Source organism: Microcaecilia unicolor, chromosome 1 (genome assembly GCF_901765095.1).
Source record: "Microcaecilia unicolor chromosome 1, aMicUni1.1, whole genome shotgun sequence".
NCBI classification, from domain to species: Eukaryota; Metazoa; Chordata; class Amphibia; order Gymnophiona; family Siphonopidae; genus Microcaecilia; species Microcaecilia unicolor.
This window is the reverse complement of record NC_044031.1, coordinates 245,389,940-245,412,765: the sequence shown is the minus strand read 5'-3', so window position 1 is coordinate 245,412,765 and position 22,826 is coordinate 245,389,940. Positions and strand designations below refer to the sequence as shown.

The following is a 22,826-nucleotide window of genomic DNA, read 5'->3' as shown; positions in this document are numbered from 1 at the left end:
AAGGCATTCCTACTTTAACATTTATATTCCACTAACCCATCAGAGTTCAACGTGGACTGCAATTTTAAAATGTCCATAAACAGAATGAAACAATAAAAAATTACAGTTAACAAATGATCTCAAAATAAATAGTATGATGGAGTAGTAATGAAAGCTAGAAGAATGAGAAGTTATATATGGAGAGATGCTTTCACAAAGAAAGAAGATAATACCTATAGAGAGGAGGAGTAGCCCAGTAGTTATAGCAGCAGGCTGAGAGCAAGAGAAGGTGAAATGTATTCATACTTGTTAATTTCTTTTCCTTGAATCCTGCTAGACCAGTCCAGACCAAAGGGCTGTGTCCCTCTTCCAGCAGATGGAGGACGAGAAACAGAACTGTTCCAGTGACATCACTGGTAAAAAGGGTGGTGCAGCCTGGATCCCTTCAGTATGCTAATGCTGGCACCACTTTCTAACAAAGGATTATAAGATGTCTTAATTACCACCTTAATCCATCATGTTATGGAGAAGCTACCTCCCCTTTACATGGATCCTGCACAATTGAAGACAATTACACTGAGGATGGGTAGTCCTCTGAAAGTCATTGAGGTCTGTTCTCCCCTACTCCCTTCACCAACTTTTCCTGGTCTTCACCAAAGAGTAACCATCTCCTAAAGGACAACTTGCTTAGATGCACCTTAGAGGCTTCATCAGTTGCCTAATGTTGCAGCCACAGCCATCTATGGGCCACCAACTGAACGTTAACAAATGTCCACCAAAAAGGCTTGGACCTGATTCTAGGTGGGTCTCCTCCATGGACACCAGCAAGTGCTGAGTCCACAACAAGAGGGCCCAGGCAACATAGCCATCAAATATGGAAACCTGCACCCCAAGGGCTGAAAATGTAAAGACTTGCTTGAGGAGCAGCTCTATCTTTCCATAATGGGCATCCTTCAGTGCTGAGTCTCCTTTGACCTAAACAGTAGTCTTTTGGTCACTGCCATGAGCAGTACATCCACCTTAGAAAGATGGAACTATCTGTTCACTTTCTCTCACGGTAATGGGTAGATTCTGCCCAAAAGCTTTGTACCATAGAGAATACCCTTAGGAGCTTCTCACTCAGCTAAAAACATCTGAGAAAGAACCTTATGACTCAAGAAGGCCTTAGGAGGTCTCCAGAGGCCCTATGGAATACAGTCCCCTTCAAGCCCTTGGCCTGGGATGGTGCCAAAATACACACGGCCAAGGAAATCAAGTCAATAAAATGATACAATCCCTCTTGCCTGAAGAGTCAGCTTCTGGGCAGCCCTCTTCCTTCATCCCCTGCTGGCAGTGGCCCTAAAGGGACCCTTGCCAGCATGCCTCAGCAAGTGAAAGCCTGGGGGCTAAGGCTCAGGGCTGTGGAGGGACTGAACAACTCCAGGCTCATCTAGGGTAAGGATCATGGCCTGAATTGCAGGAGCCACACCAGCCAAGGTACTCAACCATACAGGACACAGGCTATGAACTACATCCCGGGGAATCAGGCCTGCAAAAAGGAAACCTGCTGCAAAAGTCCAAACTTCACCATCTAGTGGAAGCAGAAAAATATTGAAGATTCCACCTGCTAGTATACCAGTGATATCACTGGAATGGTTCAGTTTCTCTATCTCCATCTGCTGATAGAGGAAACACAATTCATTACTCTGGAGTGATCTAACAGGATGAAAAGAAAACCTGGTTTATTTTTGTTACATTTGTACCCTGTGCTTTCTCACTCATGGCAGGCTCAATGCAGCTTACCTGAGGCAATGGAGAGTTAAGTGACTTGCCCAGAGTCACAAGGAGCTGCCTGTGCCTGAAGTGGGAATTGAACTCAGTTCCTCAGAACCAGAGTCCACCACCCTAACCACTAGGCCACTCCTCCTTTAAAGCCCACTGTGGTTCCTTATGATCTTGGGTAAGTCATTTAATCCTCTACTGCCTCAGGTACAAACTTGCATGATAAGTCATCTGGGGACAAGAAAATATCTACTGTACCTGAATGTATCTTTCTTTGAACTATTACTACTGAAAACAGGGGCGTAACTAGGTGGGGCCACGGGGGCATGGGTCCCCACAGATTTAGCCCTGGCCCCCTCTATTTTCTACCCCCTCCCGCTGCCAACCCTGCCCACCACGTTCGATCCCCCCTCCCACCGCCAACTCTCCCCCACCACTTTCAATCCCCCCTCCCACCGCCAACCTTCCCCCACCAGCACCGCTGCCTGGTACCTTTGATGGCGGGGGTCTCCGGCGCCTTCGCTGATCTGTTTCTGTGAGTCAGGACTCACAGAAACAGATCAGCCAGAGACCGGTGCTGAAGAAAACTTCGGCTAGCGGGGGTTCGAAACCCCCTCCAGCAAAGGTACCAGGCAGCGGCGGTGGCAGGAGAGGGTCGGCGGCGGCAGCAGGAGAGGGGATGGAAAGTGGTGGGGGAGGGTCGGTAGTGGGAGGGGGGTCGGCGGCGGCAGGGGGGGTCGAAAGTGGCAGGTGGGTTGGTGGCTGGGGGAGGCGAGCTAAACTGTGCCCCCCCACCTCGGGCTCTGGACCCCCCTCCCACTGGCTACGCCCCTGACTGAAAAAGGTGTGAGTTAAATCCAAAATCCCTTCCCTTTGTACACAATAGCTAAGGAACTAAATGGTGCCCTAGCAGTCCTCCTCTGATGAAATAGAAATAGAAGTGCAGGTGTCTAATTCCGTCCCTGAAGTAACAGGAACACCATGACATGCTGATACCTCCCATCTCTCCCCTCATCTAGCACCTTGGGCCAGCTCTCATTTTGCCGTCTCTTTTCAACAAGTAATCAATAACTCATCTGGAAGTTCTGTGTCTAATACAGCAGCAGAGTGTATCTCCAAAGAATACAAACTGAGTAATGAAAGGCTACCAGAAGCGCTGAAGTCTTGCAAGGCTGCCCTTGTAAGTCTCGGCAGCCATTTTAAAGAGCAAAGCGGTAGCGGGAGGGTCAGCACCGGCAGTGGGCAGGAAAGACTGGGGATCTTCCACTAGCCCACCAGGGTAGCTGCCTTCAGGTATGTGCTGGGACCCTACAGCTCAGGGGACCGGGGGAACAGGGAGGAGGTCTGGAATAGGCGAGGTGGGGTGGGGACCATGGGGAGAATACTGTAAAAAAAAAGTTATATTTTCAAACATGCATATGGATGTACATAAAGGAAGTATAATAAGGGAATAACTTCTCATATGTAGAGTAGTAATTTGTTATAAATCGTAATTGGTGTGTCATTTGAAGGGGCTGGTTATAGGGACACCCTAACCCTGTTATACTGGTGCAGAGATTTTTTTTTCACCTGTTAAAGGACTTCTAAAACAGACATCATGTTATGAGAATCAGGTGCTCAACATTCAGAGTTTCTATCTATTTATTTATGGCATTTTATCCCACATTAAACATGAATTAAATTGAAACCTGGGAGCATTTAAAATCTTTTTTTTCCCTGGAGAGAGTAATGTGTTGCCCCCCCCCCCCCCCCCCTCCAGGCTCTCTCCCTGGGTATAGCCAGCTCTGCAATTTGGGGGTGGGCACAGAGTCCACCTCTGCGCCCCCCCCCCCCCCCCCCCCCCCGAAAAAAAATTGCAGGGCTGGCTATACCCAGGGAGAGAGCCTGTTGTTAATACCCTTAAGCTAAGGTTAATGTACTGTACTCACTGTTTGTGCTGGCTGTGAACAGCCAGAACACAGCCTGAACAGAACCATCCATGTTAACCAAACCGTAGCCAGCTCAAAGGCAGAAAAGCAAATCTCAACAGAAAACCAAACTGATTGGATTTAGGAATCACAAACAAGCCAAGCATGTCTTTTAGCTTCCTCCAGCTCACCACAAAAAAATAAGTATCCCATGACAACAGTATGACCTGTTGAATTCCACAAACTGTTTGCGCCTTTTAACCCAACTTGCACACAATGGGGTAAAAAGTTAAGCTGAAGTGACCTCAAAAGTTCTTTTAGCTCAGCTTTTATTTTCAGTCACTTATTAGATACAAACGAGGGAGAGTCCTTTCTGAATAAGGCAGCAAAAACAAATCCAGTGTTTTCATTGATGCTACAGGGTGAAAGGTGCATAGTTGCTTTTACAGCACTCTTCGATTAAAATAATAGAGACTTAAATCCTCAAACCCACAAAAAAAAAAAAAAAAAAAGCCAAATGCTTCATGCCTCTTCAAGGCAATGCAGAATACATGACAAGTGCTGGACATCTAAGCATCAGGCAATCCAGACACCTCAAGAATGTTCCACTGCCAACCTAAGCCCCCTAGTACGCAACACAAGCGGCAGGACAAAAACAAATCACCCCCTTCTTCAGTGGAACCAAGACCACCTTCATCTCTCAGGAAGTTGTCGGTGACACCAATTTCACACACACCCTCCAACTAAATATTTCAACTGTCCTCTGTCCTGAAGTCAGTCCAGGCAGCACTCAAATCAGTCACTCACCTATCGCAGAAGGATCAGGTTGGAAAGGGGGGAGCTCATGTATTCCAGCACAAGGAACCCTGTTCACTAACCCAGGGCTAAGCTTCCCTTGTGCACTTTTCTCCTCTCACATGCCCTCTTGCTCTTTCCCTCCATGAGTCTTGCCCAGGCCAGCAGCATTTACCTTGCTCGTCATTGCTCTCAACTCGCAGGAGATGTGCAGCGCAAATATCTGCAGGCAGGGGCGGTTCGGTATGTCTGGGCCACCGTTCCAAGCTAGCAGCAAGAGAGCGCTGGCCGTGGAATTTGAAGACCCAAGTTACTGGGTGCTGTGAGAGGCATTTGCTCCTTCCTGCCTGTCCTGCAGCCAGCCAGCCAGTGTGACCTTCCAGTTCTCCCAAAACAGAGAACAGCAGAAGCAATGTTCTCCCACAGCATCTCTCTTCACACAGGCCCGCCTTCTTTGAAGCAGCATGTTGCCAATAAAAAAAAGTATGTTCAGAGACATAGATAAAGTGAACTCTCTGAAGCCTTGCTGTTCCTTGGTCGGCTGCCACCCAGGGCGGATCACCGCTGCACTCCCCCCCCCCCACCCAATGAAGAATCATCCCTTCCTGGGTGCAGAGCTCTGTACCCAGGCACATCACCTCCAAACACACACACACACACACACACACATGGTGCATTGCTCTTACCTCCTGGGGTGCTGGGAGCAGCCGCGTGGCTGTGTGGCTCTGCTGGTTCCCTGCTCCCTCTGCCCCGGAACAGGAAGTAACTTGAGAGAGAGCAGGGTACGGCCTCCAAAACTGAACACAATACTCTAGGTGGGGCCTCACCAACGACTTATACAGGGGCATCAACACCTCCTTTCTTCTGCTGGTCACACCTCTCTCTATACAGCCTAACAACCTTCTAGCTACGGAACATGTATACTCTGGAAGAAAGGAGAAACGGGGTGATATGATACAGACGTTCAAATATTTGAAAAGTATTAATCCGCAAACGAACCTTTTCCGGAGGTGCGAAGGCGGTAGAACGAGAGGACATGAAATGAGATTGAAGGGGGGCAGACTCAAGAAAAATGTCAGGAAGTATTTTTTTCACGGAGAGAGTAGTGGATGCTTGGAATGCCCTCCCGCGGGAGGTGGTGGAAATGAAAACGGTAACAGAATTCAAACACGCGTGGGATAAACATAAAGGAATCCTGTTCACAAGGAATGGATCCTAAGGAGCTTAGCCAAGATTGGGTGGCAGAGCCGGTGGCGGGAGGCAGGGATAGTGCTGGGCAGACTTATACGGTCTGTGCCCTGAAGAGGACAGGTACAAATCAAAGTAGGGTATACACAAAAAGTAGCACATATGAGTTTATCTTGTTGGGCAGACTGGATGGACCATGCAGGTCTTTTTCTGCCGTCATTTACTATGTTACTATGTTACTATCAGGTCTGACATGTAGGCTGGTGCAACTCTGTGAATGATTTTGTGAACTAGGGAGCAAATTTTGAACGTGATGCGTTCTTTAAGTGGGAGCCAGTGTAATTTTTCTCGTAGGGGCTTAGCACTTTCATATTTTGTTTTGCCAAATATAAGTCTAGCTGCTGTGTTCTGGGCTGTCTGAAGTTTTTTGATTATCTGCTCTTTACAGCCGGCGTAGAGTGTGTTGCAGTAATCTAGATGACTGCGCACCATTGATTGTACCAGGTTACGGAAAACAGTTCTTGCGAAGAAAGGTCTTACTCTTTTTAATTTCCACAATGAGCTAATTAGTATACAAATGTGCTTGCAAATCAATGCACAGCTGTTTTCCAAATGATGCAAAGAAGCAGCTCCTACCTTTACCGTGGAAAATTTAACGGGTGGTCAGGAGCTACCGGTACTGCCTAGAATGACAGATGAACTGAAGGGAAGGGGCTGAGGGAACAATCAACAACCTGTCAGAGCTGTGAAAATTATTATAGCTTCCATTTGATGTATTATTAGACTATTTTTGTGCTTTTGCCTGGAAGATATCTGCAAGATATGATTACAAACTAGACAACTGTCTCCTTATCCAAAGTTTCTAATTTTCACCTGTACTGAGAAACGGAATGGAAGGAGGGTTAAAGCACAGCAAAAGAAAGAAAAACTTATCTGAACAAGCAAACACTGCAGGCTCAGTGGACTCCATCGGCAGGGAGTGGGGTAGTCGGCACTTCCGCCCCGGTGCCCTCCCCGCCAGCACTGCCCCACCCACCGCTGCCATCTACATGCTGCCTCCTGTATCCAAAAAAACCCTGCACTTGTGCTTGGAAAAAAAAAAGGAAAAGAAAAAAAAGCTACCTCTACTGCTTTTATGCACACAGCTTGTCTGTATGTATGAAAGCCATCTGTGACATGCACAGCCACACTTAGCGATTGGATGCTCTGTGCACGCTCAGCTGACCAACTAGCTTCCCCCATCACATGCAAATGAGCCTGTTCGCAAAAGCAGCAAGCAGCTCATTTGCATGCGATTTGCTTTGAGAATCCCTCTGTATTTCCAAATCTGTAATTTTTACTGAGGTGGAAATACAGACGGATTCTTTATGGGGACCGTTGTGCATCTGAGCCTGAATCACTTGAAGGCCCTGACTGCACGCCACTGCCCCAGAACACCTTTAAGAGCCACTACAGCATGCAAAAGGAAAGAAACTAGGTAAACTAGAGAGGTGTTTACAGTCCTTATCTGCCATCAAATTCTCTGTCTCTATAATAGTGCTAACTCACTGAATGATTTTAGTTTGTGGTCTGCTATATCCACCAGATCCCTTTCTATATTTCTTGTGCCTAAAGATGTATCCTATTTTGTATTTCTACATTTGATTTTGTTTCTCCAGTTATGTAGTATTTTGTATTTACCCTTCCCAAACTGAATCCTTTTCATTTTAGACCCTTTTCAGGTATGTTTTATAATGAAGTGAATATGCTCGTTGGCTCCACTATGTCTGTGTGTGTCTGTCCATCCATATAAATACAGCAGATGTATGCCATATGGATGTACTTAATTTGTGTTGGGTAGCCAGCATGAACTTACTCAGCTTGTTCTGATGTCTAGAAAACATTTTGAATTCTAGCCATGTTTTCCAAATTAATAGCAACTATTTTAGCAAAGTCAGTGTTAAACATCTTGAACAGACAATTTAAACCCCAGCTGATATGCCTAACACAGAAACATTGATAACTACTCTTTGAGTACAGGTTCCCAGGAAATTCTGTATCATACTTTTGATACATTACATTTTCCAAGTTTGTTTAGAAGTTTAACAAGGAAGATGGCATCAAAGCTTCATTAAAATCAAGAAACATCACACCCACTGCCCTTATCTACAACGCCCTACTACTTTGTCGCACAAGAAACCACAACTACTTTGACAATAATTGTTCTTAACAAATCTGTGTTTGATTATGTTGTCATCTTGATGCATGGCAATTGATAATTTGCTTCAGTACTTTTCCAAGTAGGAAAGTCAAGTTAACTCTTTTATAATACACAGGTATCCTTTTTTTTTATTTTAAGATAGGAATCACATTTGCCTGTTTCTAGGTTTCTGGGTTGTCATTGGTCTTCCAAGAGTTCTCAAAGAAAATTACTAAAACTCAAAGGATAGCCAAAGTTACAGTTCCAACATAGGATGTGTGTTATCAACCTTTGCCCCCCAAAAACCTAATTTATTTAAGTAGAGTCCGATATCTAGACTATGGGAGGCAGCCCGGCTAACTCCCGCCGTCAGCGGCAAACCTGGATATTCAATGCCGGGCCATTTCCGGTGACTGGCATTGAATATCTGGTTTATTTTTGGCCTGTTTTAACTTAACCGGTCAAGCCAATATTCAGCACTGACCAGTTAAGTTATAGCAGCCAAAGATAAGACTGATATTTGGGCGGCCCAATTTGGCTGCCAAACTTAGATGTCAATGCGCTGAATATTTGCAGATAACTGGTTATATCGTGCAATATAGCCAGTTAGCTGCTAAACACTTGTCGCAAATATTCAACGGGAGGTAACGAGCTATCTCCCATTGAATATTTGTGGATTGCCAGTAAAGTGCTATTTAACTGTCCAAGAATGGTTCCTGGCCGGTTAAATAGCACTGAATATTGGGGGAGGGGGGTAGTCTTTAACTTGCTCTTTCTCTGTTCTGAACTTCTGATGTGGCTATACTGAAACCAGATCAGATATGAATGCCTCCAAGACAGGGCTGGAAACCACTGTGCTTAACTATGCCAGCCAGTCCAAAGACGCAAGGATTCACTGGTCTCGTGAAATGAATGATGTAGAACGGGGATGACATTCAAAGCAATTTAAAGGGCCAGAAAAGGCTCCTGGCCATTTAAATCACTTGTCTGGAGCTAACTGGGCATAATCATCATCACAAGTCTTCTCATTAAGTTTTATAACAGAAGGGAAAATGTACCATTCTGTAATACAGTAAGTTTGCATTTTCTAACTTGTTTCAGCTTAAGGAAGAGAATCACCTATTCCATTGGACAGGAAATTATTTCCTGTTATCCTACCAACCAGGTGATAAGATATACTAGTAAACATTGGAGATTATGCATGCAAGTATATCTCATATATATGTATTAGGTACAGTCTGGTGGTATATAAGAGAACCACACGAAGAAAATCAGGATACAAACAGTGTGGCAAAGAAGCAGAACATTGATGAATTGGATGCAGAACCAAAGAGACTTCAGTGCACAATTATGTCAACCAGTGTCCGTGGCAGAAATTATGAATGACTCAACACGGTCATATTTCAGCAAACAATGCCTGCATCAGGAGCCATACAAATCCAGAGATATGTCATTAAAAGGAACCCGATGGAAAAAAAGAGCAAGAAACCTTGGTGAATTCACAAGAAAGTGAATGATCACAATTTCAATAGTGTTCCGCCACACAAAGCATTTAGCAAATGAAAGCACAGCGCGCTGTGCTTCCAAAGTAAACAGTCTGAAAACCTGACTGCCTGGGGGAGTGGCTTCAGTCTCCAGGGTTCAAGTGTCAAGTTTATTTACTCTCTCTCTAACACGCAAGCAAGAACACAAGGAATGGTTGTGCATTTAGGGGCCCTTTTACAAAGGCGCGGTAGGCTCCATGCACGTGCGGAGAACACCAAAATGAGACTACCACCAGGCTGGCCCACCCCCTGGCAGTAATTTCAGATATGGCGCGCGCCCATACTGCCGAGACAAATTATTTATTTCATACGGTGTGAGGCATTTCCAGCGTTGGCAGTTGTTAAGTGCTGACCGGTCACCGCACGTGTAGCACATTAGCCCTTACTGTTAGATCAATGGGTGGCATTACGGGCTCAAGCCATAAACAGTTTCAAATTTACCGCAGGTCCTTTTCCTGGCCTATTGAAAAAAAGCCCTTTTTCCCAGATGGGGTAAAAACTGGCCTGACCCGCACCAAAAACACATACCCATACTACCGCAGGCCACGTACAGCCAAACACACAATACTTTATTAAGTGCCAGGCAAAGAACTAAAGATGAATTTCTAGCACTTTTGACATTGAAGGAAACAAACTTACGACATATCACAGAAAGAGTTAGAGAGGCCACTAAGGTGCAAAATAAGTGTTTTATTTTTCATTTAAAAACAACAACTTCTCTGTTGGATGTTTCTTGAGCTTATCAAGTATTATCTAAACTCCCTTGCCATCAGTTAGAGCGTCAATAGAGCATCGCTGTGAACTAATCCAAGAAATGCATTCACACACATGCAAACCCAAAGCCGGCTGGCTTGATGCAAAAGATATGAACTCTGTAGCTCAGAACTATAAAGAATCCAACCAACACATAGACATGAAAACAATTCTCTCTTTCACTTTCCTTTTCTTCCCTAGTGCACTCTTCATTTTCAGTAGTTTGTTTAGGATCAACATGGCATCAGTACATTTCTGCTTATGCATAATACAGCAGCAGCGCCCTGACGGAGCTAAAAATCAAAAGGATGGGACTGATTCAAGTCAGAGGTGTTTTCATAAAGGTTAAATTGACTGTTATAAATTACTCTTTAATCAATCTTTATTTTGTCCGCATGATGTATGAAAAATTGAGCTGCCGAAGCTGGAAAACCTCCACAGTAACTGCTGGGATCATTCTCAGCCCTTAGGGGAAGGCAGCTAATCGGGGGGGGGGGGGGGGGGGCAAAGGTTTCTACCATGCATTAACAGCTTGACCACAAATGACCACCTGGAGGTGAATTTAACAGCACTGCATTATCCGCCAGATCTGCAGTTAATACATAGCAATAACCCATTCTATGCAGCGCTGGCTCAAGAGAGGATGGTGCCCTGAGCACCTTTCCACTGGCACACCCCCCACAGCCATCCTCCTTCCTGAATACCCAGAGTGTTTCATCTAATGCTATCTGCATCAGCCCCTGCCTCTTCCCTCTGCCACGCCCCTGTAAGCTCTTTGAGCAGGGACTGTCTTTCTTCTATGTTTGTGCAGCGCTGCGTATGCTTTGTAGCGCTATATAAACGCTAAATAGTAGTAGTAGTAGATATGTCAAAGGAGGGGCCGTGGCATGGTAGAAGGAACACACCAGAACGCTGATGCAGGCAGCCTTACGCAGTGGCGTTCCTACCCTCGACGGCACCCGGGGCGGATCGCCGATGCGCCCCCCGTGAAATGACACCCCCCCGGGTGCATGCCGCTGGGGGGGGGGGGTGCCACAGCGCGCGCCTCTCTGTTCCCAGTTCACTACGCTCGCTAAATTCTCTCATTCGCTGCAGCTCCCTCCCTCTGCCCCGGAACAGGAAGTAACCTGTTCTGGGGCAGAAGGAGGGAGCTGCAGCGAACGAGAGAATTTAGCGAGCGTAGCGAACTGGGAGCAGACAGGCGCGTGCTGCGGCACCCCACCCAGCGGCGTGCACCCGGGACGGACCGCCCCCACTGCCCCTCCCCCCTTGGTACGCCACTGGCCTTATGTGAAACTCTGTGTTTGGGAGGGGAAAACTGCCTTTAAAGGTAGATGGGGAAAGGTGGCCTGAGGCAGAAAGAAGAAATGAGTTGCCAGCTTCTCTTTTTTCCTTGCGCACACAGCTCCATCTATAGGACCAGTGACATCACAGACTCAGACGTTTGACACCCTTTATGTCCAGCACCCTGGGCCAGAGACTCAACCGATCCATAGGTTAAGCCAGCCCTTATTCCATGCCCCTTAGTATGAATTTCCCTGGAATGGTACAGGTATGGCACATTAAAAAACATTTTGAACACCTTTGCAGCTTAGTAAATAGCTTCTAATTAGTCCCTATGTATCTAGATAGCTTTTTGTCACATTTTATTTACTGGTATAATACCTTCTTCTTTTATTATTACTTAATTGAAGTCTGCTATTGTCACAAGATACTTGGAATAGAAAGTTTAAATGGCTGTTCTGTCTTACAAATTACTTCTAAAAAATGAAGCTAAAGTGAGAAGTCTGATAGACTATTTATTTTGCAGTGGCTGCTGGCTGAACAATGTATTCAGCTTTAATATCATAATTATTTTTGATTTTCTAAATCTTTTGTAAAGATTTTTATATTTTTTGCTTGGGAATAGAAGTGAATTCGCTGTCTGAACGAGAGGCTCACAGGTTACTGCTGTTTTCCAGGACAAACATTTCTCCAACTCAGCTGCTCAGTTCAGCCTGACAGGACTTTATAATGAAGAAAGAGGCCTGCGTTGAAACCTTTTCTTTCAACTCATCACCATATCTGCAAAACTAACAGTGCTGCGGGTCACTGGCAGACCTTCACAACTGCTCTGTAAGGAGAGAGAGGCCAAGTTAACAGATGGAAAGCCGCCTTGTCATCTTGTTCTGTCACTGATCCTATCTGTAGCTTGAAAGAGCTCAAGGCAGGTTCAGCTGCAGTCTGCAGAACAGTATGTTAACCCCGACAGCATGCACAGTGGTGGCAGATAATACGGTAAAGATAAAATTGGGAGCTTGATTCAGTAACAAGGTACAGGATCATGCAATGTGACCTAACTACATGAGCTACAGCAGAAGAACCAGTCATAAATTACATAAAAACATAACCTTTATTACCTTATGAACAGCCAAGCACTGGTTAACTAGTTTGAGCTCTTGATATGTTGACCTTATTAAACTTAATGTTGCACAGAAGAGGAGGAGTGAACCAGTCAAATGCCTGGCTGGGGAGGGGAGGAAGGAGGAATATATTTCCATGAAGTGGAGGAGTAGCCTAATGGTTAACACAACAGGCTGAGAATCTGGACAGCCAGGGGTCAAATCCCCCCCCCCCCCCCACACACACACACCTCTTCGGATCTTGGACAAGTCACTTAGGAGCCCTTTTACTAAAGGGTTGCCGCGCAACAACGGGCTCGCCACGCGGCAACACGGAAGTACCGCCAGCCCAACATGGCTGCCGGTGCTAGTTCCGCCTCTAGTGCGTGCCATTTCCTGTGCTACGGGAAATAATTCCACAATTTCTAGCATGGTGCTAACCCTACGGTAACTGGGCAGTGCCATGTGTGTGCTGCCCAGCTACCACCAGGTTACCACAGGAGCCCTTACCGCCACCTCAATGGGTGGTGATAAGTGCTCCCTCTGCCCCCCTACATGGTAAGAATAATCTTACTGCATGGCTTTTTTAGGGGCTTTTTATGCGCTGCGGTAAAAAGGGTCCAAACACATGGCAAAAACGACCCCTGCCACTACCCCAGGGCCCTTTTTACCACAGCTTGGTAAAAGGACCCCTTAACCCTCTATTCCCTCAGGTTCAGGTATAAATTTAGACTGGAAGCCATCCAGGGACAGGGAAATACCTGCTCTACCTCAATGTAACTCGTCTTCGGCTATTAGTGAAATATCTCCACAAAAATCCCCATCTGCAAAAAAAAAAAAAAAAAAACAGTGGATTTTATCAAGCACTGGCAAATGGTGCTTTGCAATAACTATATCTTCTGCTATGTGAGTGTTACAGATTTAAACAGAAAGAACTTTGCATCACATATTAAACACCCACAGAATGAGAGCTGTTTTAGGCAAAGACATGTTCACTTGTATTCTATCAGTCATCACTGGCAGAATCTAGCACTGCAAATATCCAGATCAACTGCAACATGATGCACATAAGTACATAAGTGTTGCCATACTGGGACAGACCGAAGGTCAATCAAGCCCAGCATCCTGTTTCCAACAGTGGCCAATTCAGGTCACAAGTACCTGGCAAGATCCCAAAAACAGTACAATACTTTTTATGCTGCTTATCCCAGAAATAAGCAGTGGATTTTCCCAAGTCCATTTTAATAATGGCTTATGGACTTTTCTTTTAGGAAGCTATCCAAACCTTTTTTTAAAGTCCACTAAGCTAACTACTTTTACCACATTCTCTGGCAATTCCAGAGTTTAATTACACGTTGAGTGAAGAAATGGTTTTTTTCCAATTTGTTTTAATTTTACTACTTTGTAGCTTCATTGTATGCCTCCTAGTCCTAGTATTTTTGGAAAGAGTGAACAAGTGATTCACGTCTACCTGTTCCACTCCACTCCGTATTTTACATACCTCTATCACATCTCCCCTCAGCCGTCTTTTCTCCAAGCTGAAGAGCCCCAGCTGTTTCAGTCTTTCCTCATAGGGAAGTCATCCCATCCTCTTCATAAAGTTTATCTATGCTTTTTTGGCATCTATGCAGACGTACCATTAACTAGAGCTACCTTTATTGTACTGTTATCTGTATTTTTAGCACTTGGACTTTGAGATAAAAATTACCAGAGTGATATTTAAACGCAGAGGACTTTTTTTTTTAACTTACACTTGAATATTCAGCATTGGCCGCTATAGGCCCGATATTCAGCCGGTGGCGGGCAGTGCATTTGCTCTCCACCAGCGATGGCATTAAACCCGGATATTCAATGCTGGGCTGTTTCCGACAACCGGTACTCAATATCTGGGTTTATTTTGGCTGCTAAAAATTAAACAATATGCCAATATTCAGCACTTAACCAGTTAACTTTTTAGCAGTCAAAGATAGGCCTGCTCAACATAAGTGGTTTGGTTCTGAGTATCTGTGCCTAACTGGCTATGTCACATGATATTGCCAGTTTGCAGCTAGCCGCAAATACTGTGTGCAATTCTGGTCACCGTATCTCAAAAAAGATATAGTGGAATTAGAAAAGGTAGAGAGAAGGGTGATGAAAATGATAAAGGGGATAGGATGACTTCCCTATGAGGAAAGTATAAAGTGGCTAGGGGTCTTCAGCTTGGAGAAGATATAGCTGAGGGGAAATATGATAGAGGTATATAAAATAATGAGTGAGTAGACATGAATCGCTTGTTTACTCTTTCTAAGAATACTAGGACTAGGGGCATGCAATGAAGCTACAAACAAATAAATTTAAAACAAATTGGAGAAAATATTTCTTCACTCAACATATAATTAAACTCTGGAATTCATTGCCAGAGAACATGGTGAAAGCAGTTAGCGTAGCAAGGTTTAAAAAAGGTTTGGATATCGTCCTATAAGAAAATACCATAAGCCATTATTAGGAAGGACTTGGGAAAATTCACTGCTTATTTCTAGGATAAGCAACATAAAATGTATTATACTGTTTTGGGATCTTGCCAGGTACTTCTGACCAGGATTAGCCACTGTTGGAAAATGAATACTGGGCTTCATGGACCTTCGGTCTGTCCCAGCATGGCAATGCTTATGTTCTTATGGAATATTCAGTGGGAAATAATCAATTACCTCCACTGAATATCCACGGTTAGACACTTAAATGCTATTTAACTGGCCAGGAGCTGTTCCTGACTGGTTAAATAGTTTTGAATAATGAGGAGTATTCACATATTGGCACTGAATAACCAAATATTATACAGACCACCACCATTACCTGGATAATCACAATACTCAGTGCATTTATTTAGATAAGTATTTGGATAACTTATGCAACCCTATTTTGCCTGGTAAGCATCAGGGCAGGTTACGTTTAGCAAATGTAGAGACCTGCCAGAGTTGGGAGCCTGAAGGCACAGTGAATCCATTCACTCAGCACTCTCCTCTCTCTCAATAAGGTAGACCAGGCCCACGTGTAAGTTCTGAACTAAAACTTTTATTTGCAACTTGAAATTCTTCATTCAAAACTTGGGACAATATTCAATATTCTATGTAGTAACATAGAAACATGACGCCAGATAAGGGCCAAATGGCCCATCCAGTCTGCCCATCCTCAGTAACCATTAACTCTTCCTTTCAACTAAGGGATCCCACATGCCTATCTTACGCTTTTGAGAGAATACTCCATAAATTGAAATGGAGTATTAAAAGATCAGGTCAACCCTCGGACTCTGAGAAGAATGACTGTTCGTAAAGTGTCCCGCAGATCAATACAGTGGAGAAATAGGGGGGGAAGAAAAAAGAAAAGGGGGGGGGGGGAAGGGAGGGAGGGAAGAAAGGGGGTGGGAGAGGGGGGTAGACTCTGTTGTTAGCAGACAAAAAAGACAAATGTATGCATACTTCATTCATAGTGGCCAGTTGGCGCTGTGATAAACATATATTGGTTTCTTGTCAATAAAAATGATTTAAACATAAAATTCTGACACAGTCCTCATCTCCACACCCTCCACTAGGAGGCCATTCCACGCATCTATCACCCTTCCATGAAAGAATATTTTCTTAGATTCCTCCTAAGTCTATTTCCTTTTAACTTCATCCTATGCCCTCTCATTCCAGAGTTTTCCTTCATTTGAAAAAGGCTCACTTCCTGTACTTTAACACCACCGAGGTATTTAAATGTCTCTATCATATCCCCTCTCTCTCGCCTCTCTTCCAGCGTATACATGTTGAGGTTCCTAAGCCTGTCTCTATATGTTTATGACGGAGGCCGCTTACCAATTTTGTAGCCACCCTCTGGACCGACTCCATCCTGTTTATATCTTGTACAAGTCAAAAGTTCACTAAGTACTGTTTCTAGTACAGTCTCTGCTGAGCTGTTTCTGGCAGGCACGGTCCATGTGCTCCCTACACTTAGGGCAACTTTTTTTGTTCTCCGACCTAAGTTATCTGGTACCAATGCTGAATATCATTGGTCTCTAAATAATTCCTGGTTCCACCCCAAGACCACCCCTGTGCTATCTGGATAGCACCAGGGTAGTCTATAGTAATTCTCAGTGGCATTATCTAGATAATACCACCGAGAATTACTGACTGGACCCAGTCATTGCTACCTGCCTTGTAAAGCAGCTTTGAATATCAGGCCCTACATGTCTTTGCTTAGAACTGAGGATTGTAGGCTGTAGCCTTTTTGGTGCAAATGGTTATAATCTGCCTGAGGGAGATGAGAACATTTGTTTCAATTTAGCTGATGAAGAGAATAACAAGGATAACATATATCTTAGGCTGCCAGAGTGATTAAGTCAGAGGTACTGGAGACATCTGGATCCCTGGACTACCTCTGGGGTATGTCTGTGCTTATGTTTTTGACTAGCTTAATTCTTAAAATTTGAATATTTTATTTACCTTGTTTTGTCCTTCTTGCAATGTACATAGTGTATCTGAAAGTAACTCACCTTGAGCTACTACCGAAAAGGTGTGAGTAAATCAAATCAAAACATTTGTTTTAGTGCTTTGTGATATAGAGGGGTCAATATTCAGCACTATTTAACCAGGTTACTTACCTCGTTAATTAGTGCTGACGGGCTCCACACATGCTTTTCAGCAGCACTTAACTGGATAGTGCCACTGAATACCATGGGTGATCACTGCGGCACTATCCAAGCAGAATTAAAAACATCGGCCAGTAATATAAAAAATATACCAACAAATCACAACTTTATTAAGACAATCTTTAAACAACAGGACCCAATCACCCATTGCCCTCTACCAGTACAAAAATCTTATATATAATAATAATATCAGAACAAACCCAGGTCTGAAGATCACACAGTAATAACTATCAAAAAGATTTTTTCATAATCACACTATGAAAAGGTAAATTCAACGAGCGTTCCAAATTAAGGACTTATTTTACAAAGCAGTGCTAGCGATTTCTGTGCGGCAAGTGAGAGGAAGCCTATTCAGTTCCTATGTGGCAAATGAGAGGAAGCCCATAGGAACTGAATGGGCTTCCTCTCACTTGATGCACCGGGAATCACTAGTGTGGCTTTGTAAAAGAAGCCCTGAAGTTCTTTCACAGTACAGAATAAAAAAAACAGTCTGCTTCCCAACAAGTTGCCACTTCATGACCTCTCAGTCCATTAGGCATGCAAGCAGCGGGTTGGTGATAGGGTCCTGTTGTTTTAAGATTGTCTTAATAAAGTGGTGATTTGTTGTTATATTCATTACCAGCCGATTTTTTCAATATTCCTTTAGCATCTGGTGTTCTTTAAGAATTTGGTACCCAAATGTATGTTTTGACTATCCAAGCAGCGTCAGGGCAGTCCAGGCTCAGAGTTGGGGCAGACCCAGAAGTTATTCAGGGACCAGACACAACCAGTATTTAGTGTCTGTGCCCAGGGCTGCAGTCTGAAGGACACCACAGCTAAGTGATATCATGATACACGATTTATCTTTGTTTGATAAGTGATTATTATTTTTAGGAGTGGACACATTAAGTTTTAGCATGTTATATTCAGTGCTTCTTTTGTGGGGAAAAAAGGTGCCAGTACTCATACAGTACCAATCTTAAGGGCAGAGTCACTAGCTACGGCTCCACCCCTACAGTAGCCACACCCCCAAATAGCGACACTCATTTTACCAGCCATGGAGCATATAAAAAGTTATCATTAAAAATAGTACACAAGTCCCTAGGTCCAACAAAAGAACCCTTAAAACTGACTATAAACTAAAAAAATATTTAGACAAAAAAAATCAGCTGAAACTCCCCAAAACCAGACTCTGGCATGCAGGATAACACCAGAAAAACAAAAATATTTTCCCCTTGCTATAAAAATAGCAGACATAAATTTCAAAAATTTCATTCACTATATTAAAAAATAAACAACTACAAATAAAACAAAAAAATTAGCACAGCTAACACACTACTTTATCTTAAATTAAATTATTTTTTCTACCTTTGTTGTCTGGTCATGTAGTTCTTTTTATTTGTGTTGGTTCCAGTCTCTGGTTTCTACTTTCCTTGTCATCTCTTAACTCCATTGCCAGGATTTCCTGTTTGTCATTTTTCTCTCCTCCTTTTCCTTTCAGCTTTCTTTGATTTTATTTTCTGCCTTTATCCACATTTAGTTCTTTCTTACTATCCAATCTTCCAACATTTCTCCCCTTGCCCTCTCTCTCCATCCAGCATCTCTCTACTTGCTCCTTCTCTCCCCATCAGCATTTCTCCCCTTGCCCCCTCTCCTCATCCAGTATTTCTCCCCTTGTCCCCTCTCCTCCCCATTCAGTATTTCTCCCCCTGCCGTCTCTCACCCCATCCAGCAACTCCAACGGCAGTGGCGGGGAAATCAAGAAGAAAAAGACACCAGGCCACAGTGCTCAGACGTGCACTGTCGGCTCTGCCAATCCCCTGCCCTTCTGATGTCAGCTTCCCCTTCCTGTTCTGGGGAAGGGAATTTGCAGAGACAACAGCGCGTGTCCTAGCATTAGAGCCCCACACCTGCTACTCCCTGCAATGCTGTGCCCGCGGCTCTGCTGCTGCTCATAGAAAAAGCAGCTGTGTGGCTGTAGGACATGAGGCAGATGAGCGGGGAAGGGGGAAAAAAAGGTGCCAGTACTCTATTCCGGTGCACACAGGTACAAAAAAACACTGGTTATATTTCTTTATAGATATGGAAACATATATTAAACAGCGTATACACATTTATGGTTAATTTTGTTCACATTAGAGGTCACTGTTATGTGTTAAAATGGTCACCGTTGTTAATGGAAGTACCTGATAAGTTCTGTTCCACATATGCGATGTGCTGGTTGTGCGCACCAGTGGCATAGCTAGGGGGGAGGCCATGGGAGCCTGGGCCCCATGCATGCTCAGTTTCATTAAAACGAACATGCACAGCGACTGAAAACAGAACATGGTGCCAGGCAACCAGGGAATGTGAGACCAGAACGGGACAAACGCTTTAGCTGGTGGGGGTTGGGGACCCCCGCCAGCCAAGGTACCTTCGCAGTGGCAGCGGGAGGGAAGTGGCGGGGAAGAAGCCAAAATGTGCCCTCCCCACCTTGGGCTCTGGCCCCCCTCCCGTGCGCACAGTGACACACTGAGTGATTTCTTTCATATACAGTGGGGGAAATAAGTATTTGATCCCTTGCTGATTTTGTAAGTTTGCCCACTGACAAAGACATGAGCAGCCCATAATTGAAGGGTAGGTTATTGGTAACAGTGAGAGATAGCACATCACAAATTAAATCCGGAAAATCACATTGTGGAAAGTATATGAATTTATTTGCATTCTGCAGAGGGAAATAAGTATTTGATCCCCCACCAACCAGTAAGAGATCTGGCCCCTACAGACCAGGTAGATGCTCCAAATCAACTCGTTACCTGCATGACAGACAGCTGTCGGCAATGGTCACCTGTATGAAAGACACCTGTCCACAGACTCAGTGAATCAGTCAGACTCTAACCTCTACAAAATGGCCAAGAGCAAGGAGCTGTCTAAGGATGTCAGGGACAAGATCATACACCTGCACAAGGCTGGAATGGGCTACAAAACCATCAGTAAGACGCTGGGCGAGAAGGAGACAACTGTTGGTGCCATAGTAAGAAAATGGAAGAAGTACAAAATGACTGTCAATCGACAAAGATCTGGGGCTCCACGCAAAATCTCACCTCGTGGGGTATCCTTGATCATGAGGAAGGTTAGAAATCAGCCTACAACTACAAGGGGGGAACTTGTCAATGATCTCAAGGCAGCTGGGACCACTGTCACCACGAAAACCATTGGTAACACATTACGACATAACGGATTGCAATCCTGCAGTGCCCGCAAGGTCCCCCTGCTCCGGAAGGCACATGTGACGGCCCGTCTGAAGTTTGCCAGTGAACACCTGGATGATGCCGAGAGTGATTGGGAGAAGGTGCTGTGGTCAGATGAGACAAAAATTGAGCTCTTTGGCATGAACTCAACTCGCCGTGTTTGGAGGAAGAGAAATGCTGCCTATGACCCAAAGAACACCGTCCCCACTGTCAAGCATGGAGGTGGAAATGTTATGTTTTGGGGGTGTTTCTCTGCTAAGGGCACAGGACTACTTCACCGCATCAATGGGAGAATGGATGGGGCCATGTACCGTACAATTCTGAGTGACAACCTCCTTCCCTCCGCCAGGGCCTTAAAAATGGGTCGTGGCTGGGTCTTCCAGCACGACAATGACCCAAAACATACAGCCAAGGCAACAAAGGAGTGGCTCAGGAAGAAGCACATTAGGGTCATGGAGTGGCCTAGCCAGTCACCAGACCTTAATCCCATTGAAAACTTATGGAGGGAGCTGAAGCTGCGAGTTGCCAAGCGACAGCCCAGAACTCTTAATGATTTAGAGATGATCTGCAAAGAGGAGTGGACCAAAATTCCTCCTGACATGTGTGCAAACCTCATCATCAACTACAGAAGACGTCTGACCGCTGTGCTTGCCAACAAGGGTTTTGCCACCAAGTATTAGGTCTTGTTTGCCAGAGGGATTAAATACTTATTTCCCTCTGCAGAATGCAAATAAATTCATATACTTTCCACAATGTGATTTTCCGGATTTAATTTGTGATGTGCTATCTCTCACTGTTACCAATAACCTACCCTTCAATTATGGGCTGCTCATGTCTTTGTCAGTGGGCAAACTTACAAAATCAGCAAGGGATCAAATACTTATTTCCCCCACTGTATATACATAACCGTATGTGTGATTGAGAATGTGCTGTGGATCCATTTCTCATACAGCATATAAGCTTTCGAGCAGAGAGTATTTGAAGTGGATTAGTTATATTCTCTTCCTACAGACTTGTTATTTTCCAGATAATTAACCTAACCAGGCAAGTAGAATTGCATTAAAAGCAGCCCTAATTGTACCCTGTTTATTATCCTGGAATCGGCACTGAATATCAGCAGTACTGGATAACTTTCGGAACCTGCTAAAGACCCAGATATTCGGCGCCAGTACCTGGATATAGCCCAGCACTGAAAAACCGGGTCTAATTCTGTCCACAGTAATCAGTGTTTAAAAAAAAGTGCTGCTCGCTGTGGGCCAAATATTGACCAGATAGTTTTCAGTGGAGGAACAGTTTAGTGGGAAAAGAAAGTCACGGTTCAAATCTCACTGCTGTTCCTTGTGACTGCAGGCAAGTCACTGTACCCTCCTCCCAAGGGACAAACTTAGGAGATCTTTTATTAAGGAGCACTCATGTTTTCAGCGCGTGCTAAAAATAGGCGTGCGCTAAACGTTAGAGATGCCAATGCATTCCTATGGGCGTCTCTGACATTTAGTGTGCGTCCAATTTTAGCACGCACTGACAACGTGAGCGTGCCCTAGTAAAAGACCCCCCTTAACCACTTATTTACTAAGCATTAGTATAGCAAAAATGTGCATTATTGTCCTTTAACATAAGAATTTGAACTCTAATGTATGTCAAATACCTTTGCAGCTTGTTATCATGCACAATCCATAACTCAACTTGTAGTAAATTTCAGAAGTTGCTTTATTCATTGAAAGTTGACAACACTTCTTGATATTACAGGAAGGAGGCATTGACCTGCTAACATATGAGCTGGTGCTCCTGTGATTGGTTTTAAAGGGGCCTGTGAAGTTAAAAAATTTTGTCCCTATTCTTAGCCCCTTAAAGAAAACAATGCTTCTCCCACACCAACCCTACACTAGCATTTCTTTTAAAAAAATATACGTGTGACTATGAACCCATCACCTGGACCATAATCTCCAATCCTTTAATATAACTCAAAGTCCCAAACCCCACTCAGCCTACCTACCCCTCAATTCCCAGTGCTTCGATGTGACTTAAAGTCTCAACCCCCACACCCTCCAAAGTACCACATCCCCTCCCCAGACTAACAAGGGGCAGGAGTGATTCCTGGACATTTCTGTCCAAGCAGCTTCCTCTTTACAAACGAAGTGCAGAGGACTCTAGTGGTAGACTCGTGGTACTACAAGTAGGTGTCATACCACCAAATTCCAGCTGCAGCAACACTAAACTACTTTAGGGGCCCTTTTACAAAGGTGCAGGAAGGCTAACATATGGGTAACGAATACCCAATCAGCACTACCACCTGCACCTGGCGGTAATGCCGGTTTTTGCACACACAGAACCCCATGGTAGAAGATAATTTTCTATTTTCTACCTCAGGGGGCATTCCCGGTTGTAACCAGCCAGGCACCCACGTTGGCGTGCACTGCATGGTTACCACGTGGGTAGTGCGTGGGCCCTTAGTGGTAAGTCAATGAGT

General features: G+C 44.5%; 1 protein-coding gene across 3 annotated transcripts in view; it reads right to left on the bottom strand.

Moving 5' to 3' along the window:
• The window catches only part of SEMA5A (semaphorin 5A), a 976,513-nt gene that overhangs the window by 836,404 nt on the left and 117,283 nt on the right, over positions 1-22,826 (bottom strand). Inside the window, exon 3 of one of the 3 annotated variants that reach the window (XM_030205332.1) lies at positions 13,258-13,311. The exons of the other annotated variants lie outside the window; for them this stretch is intronic. The gene's annotated coding sequence lies outside the window, so the exon portion shown is untranslated. The remainder of the gene's footprint in view (positions 1-13,257; positions 13,312-22,826) is intronic. 3 annotated transcript variants of the gene reach the window in all.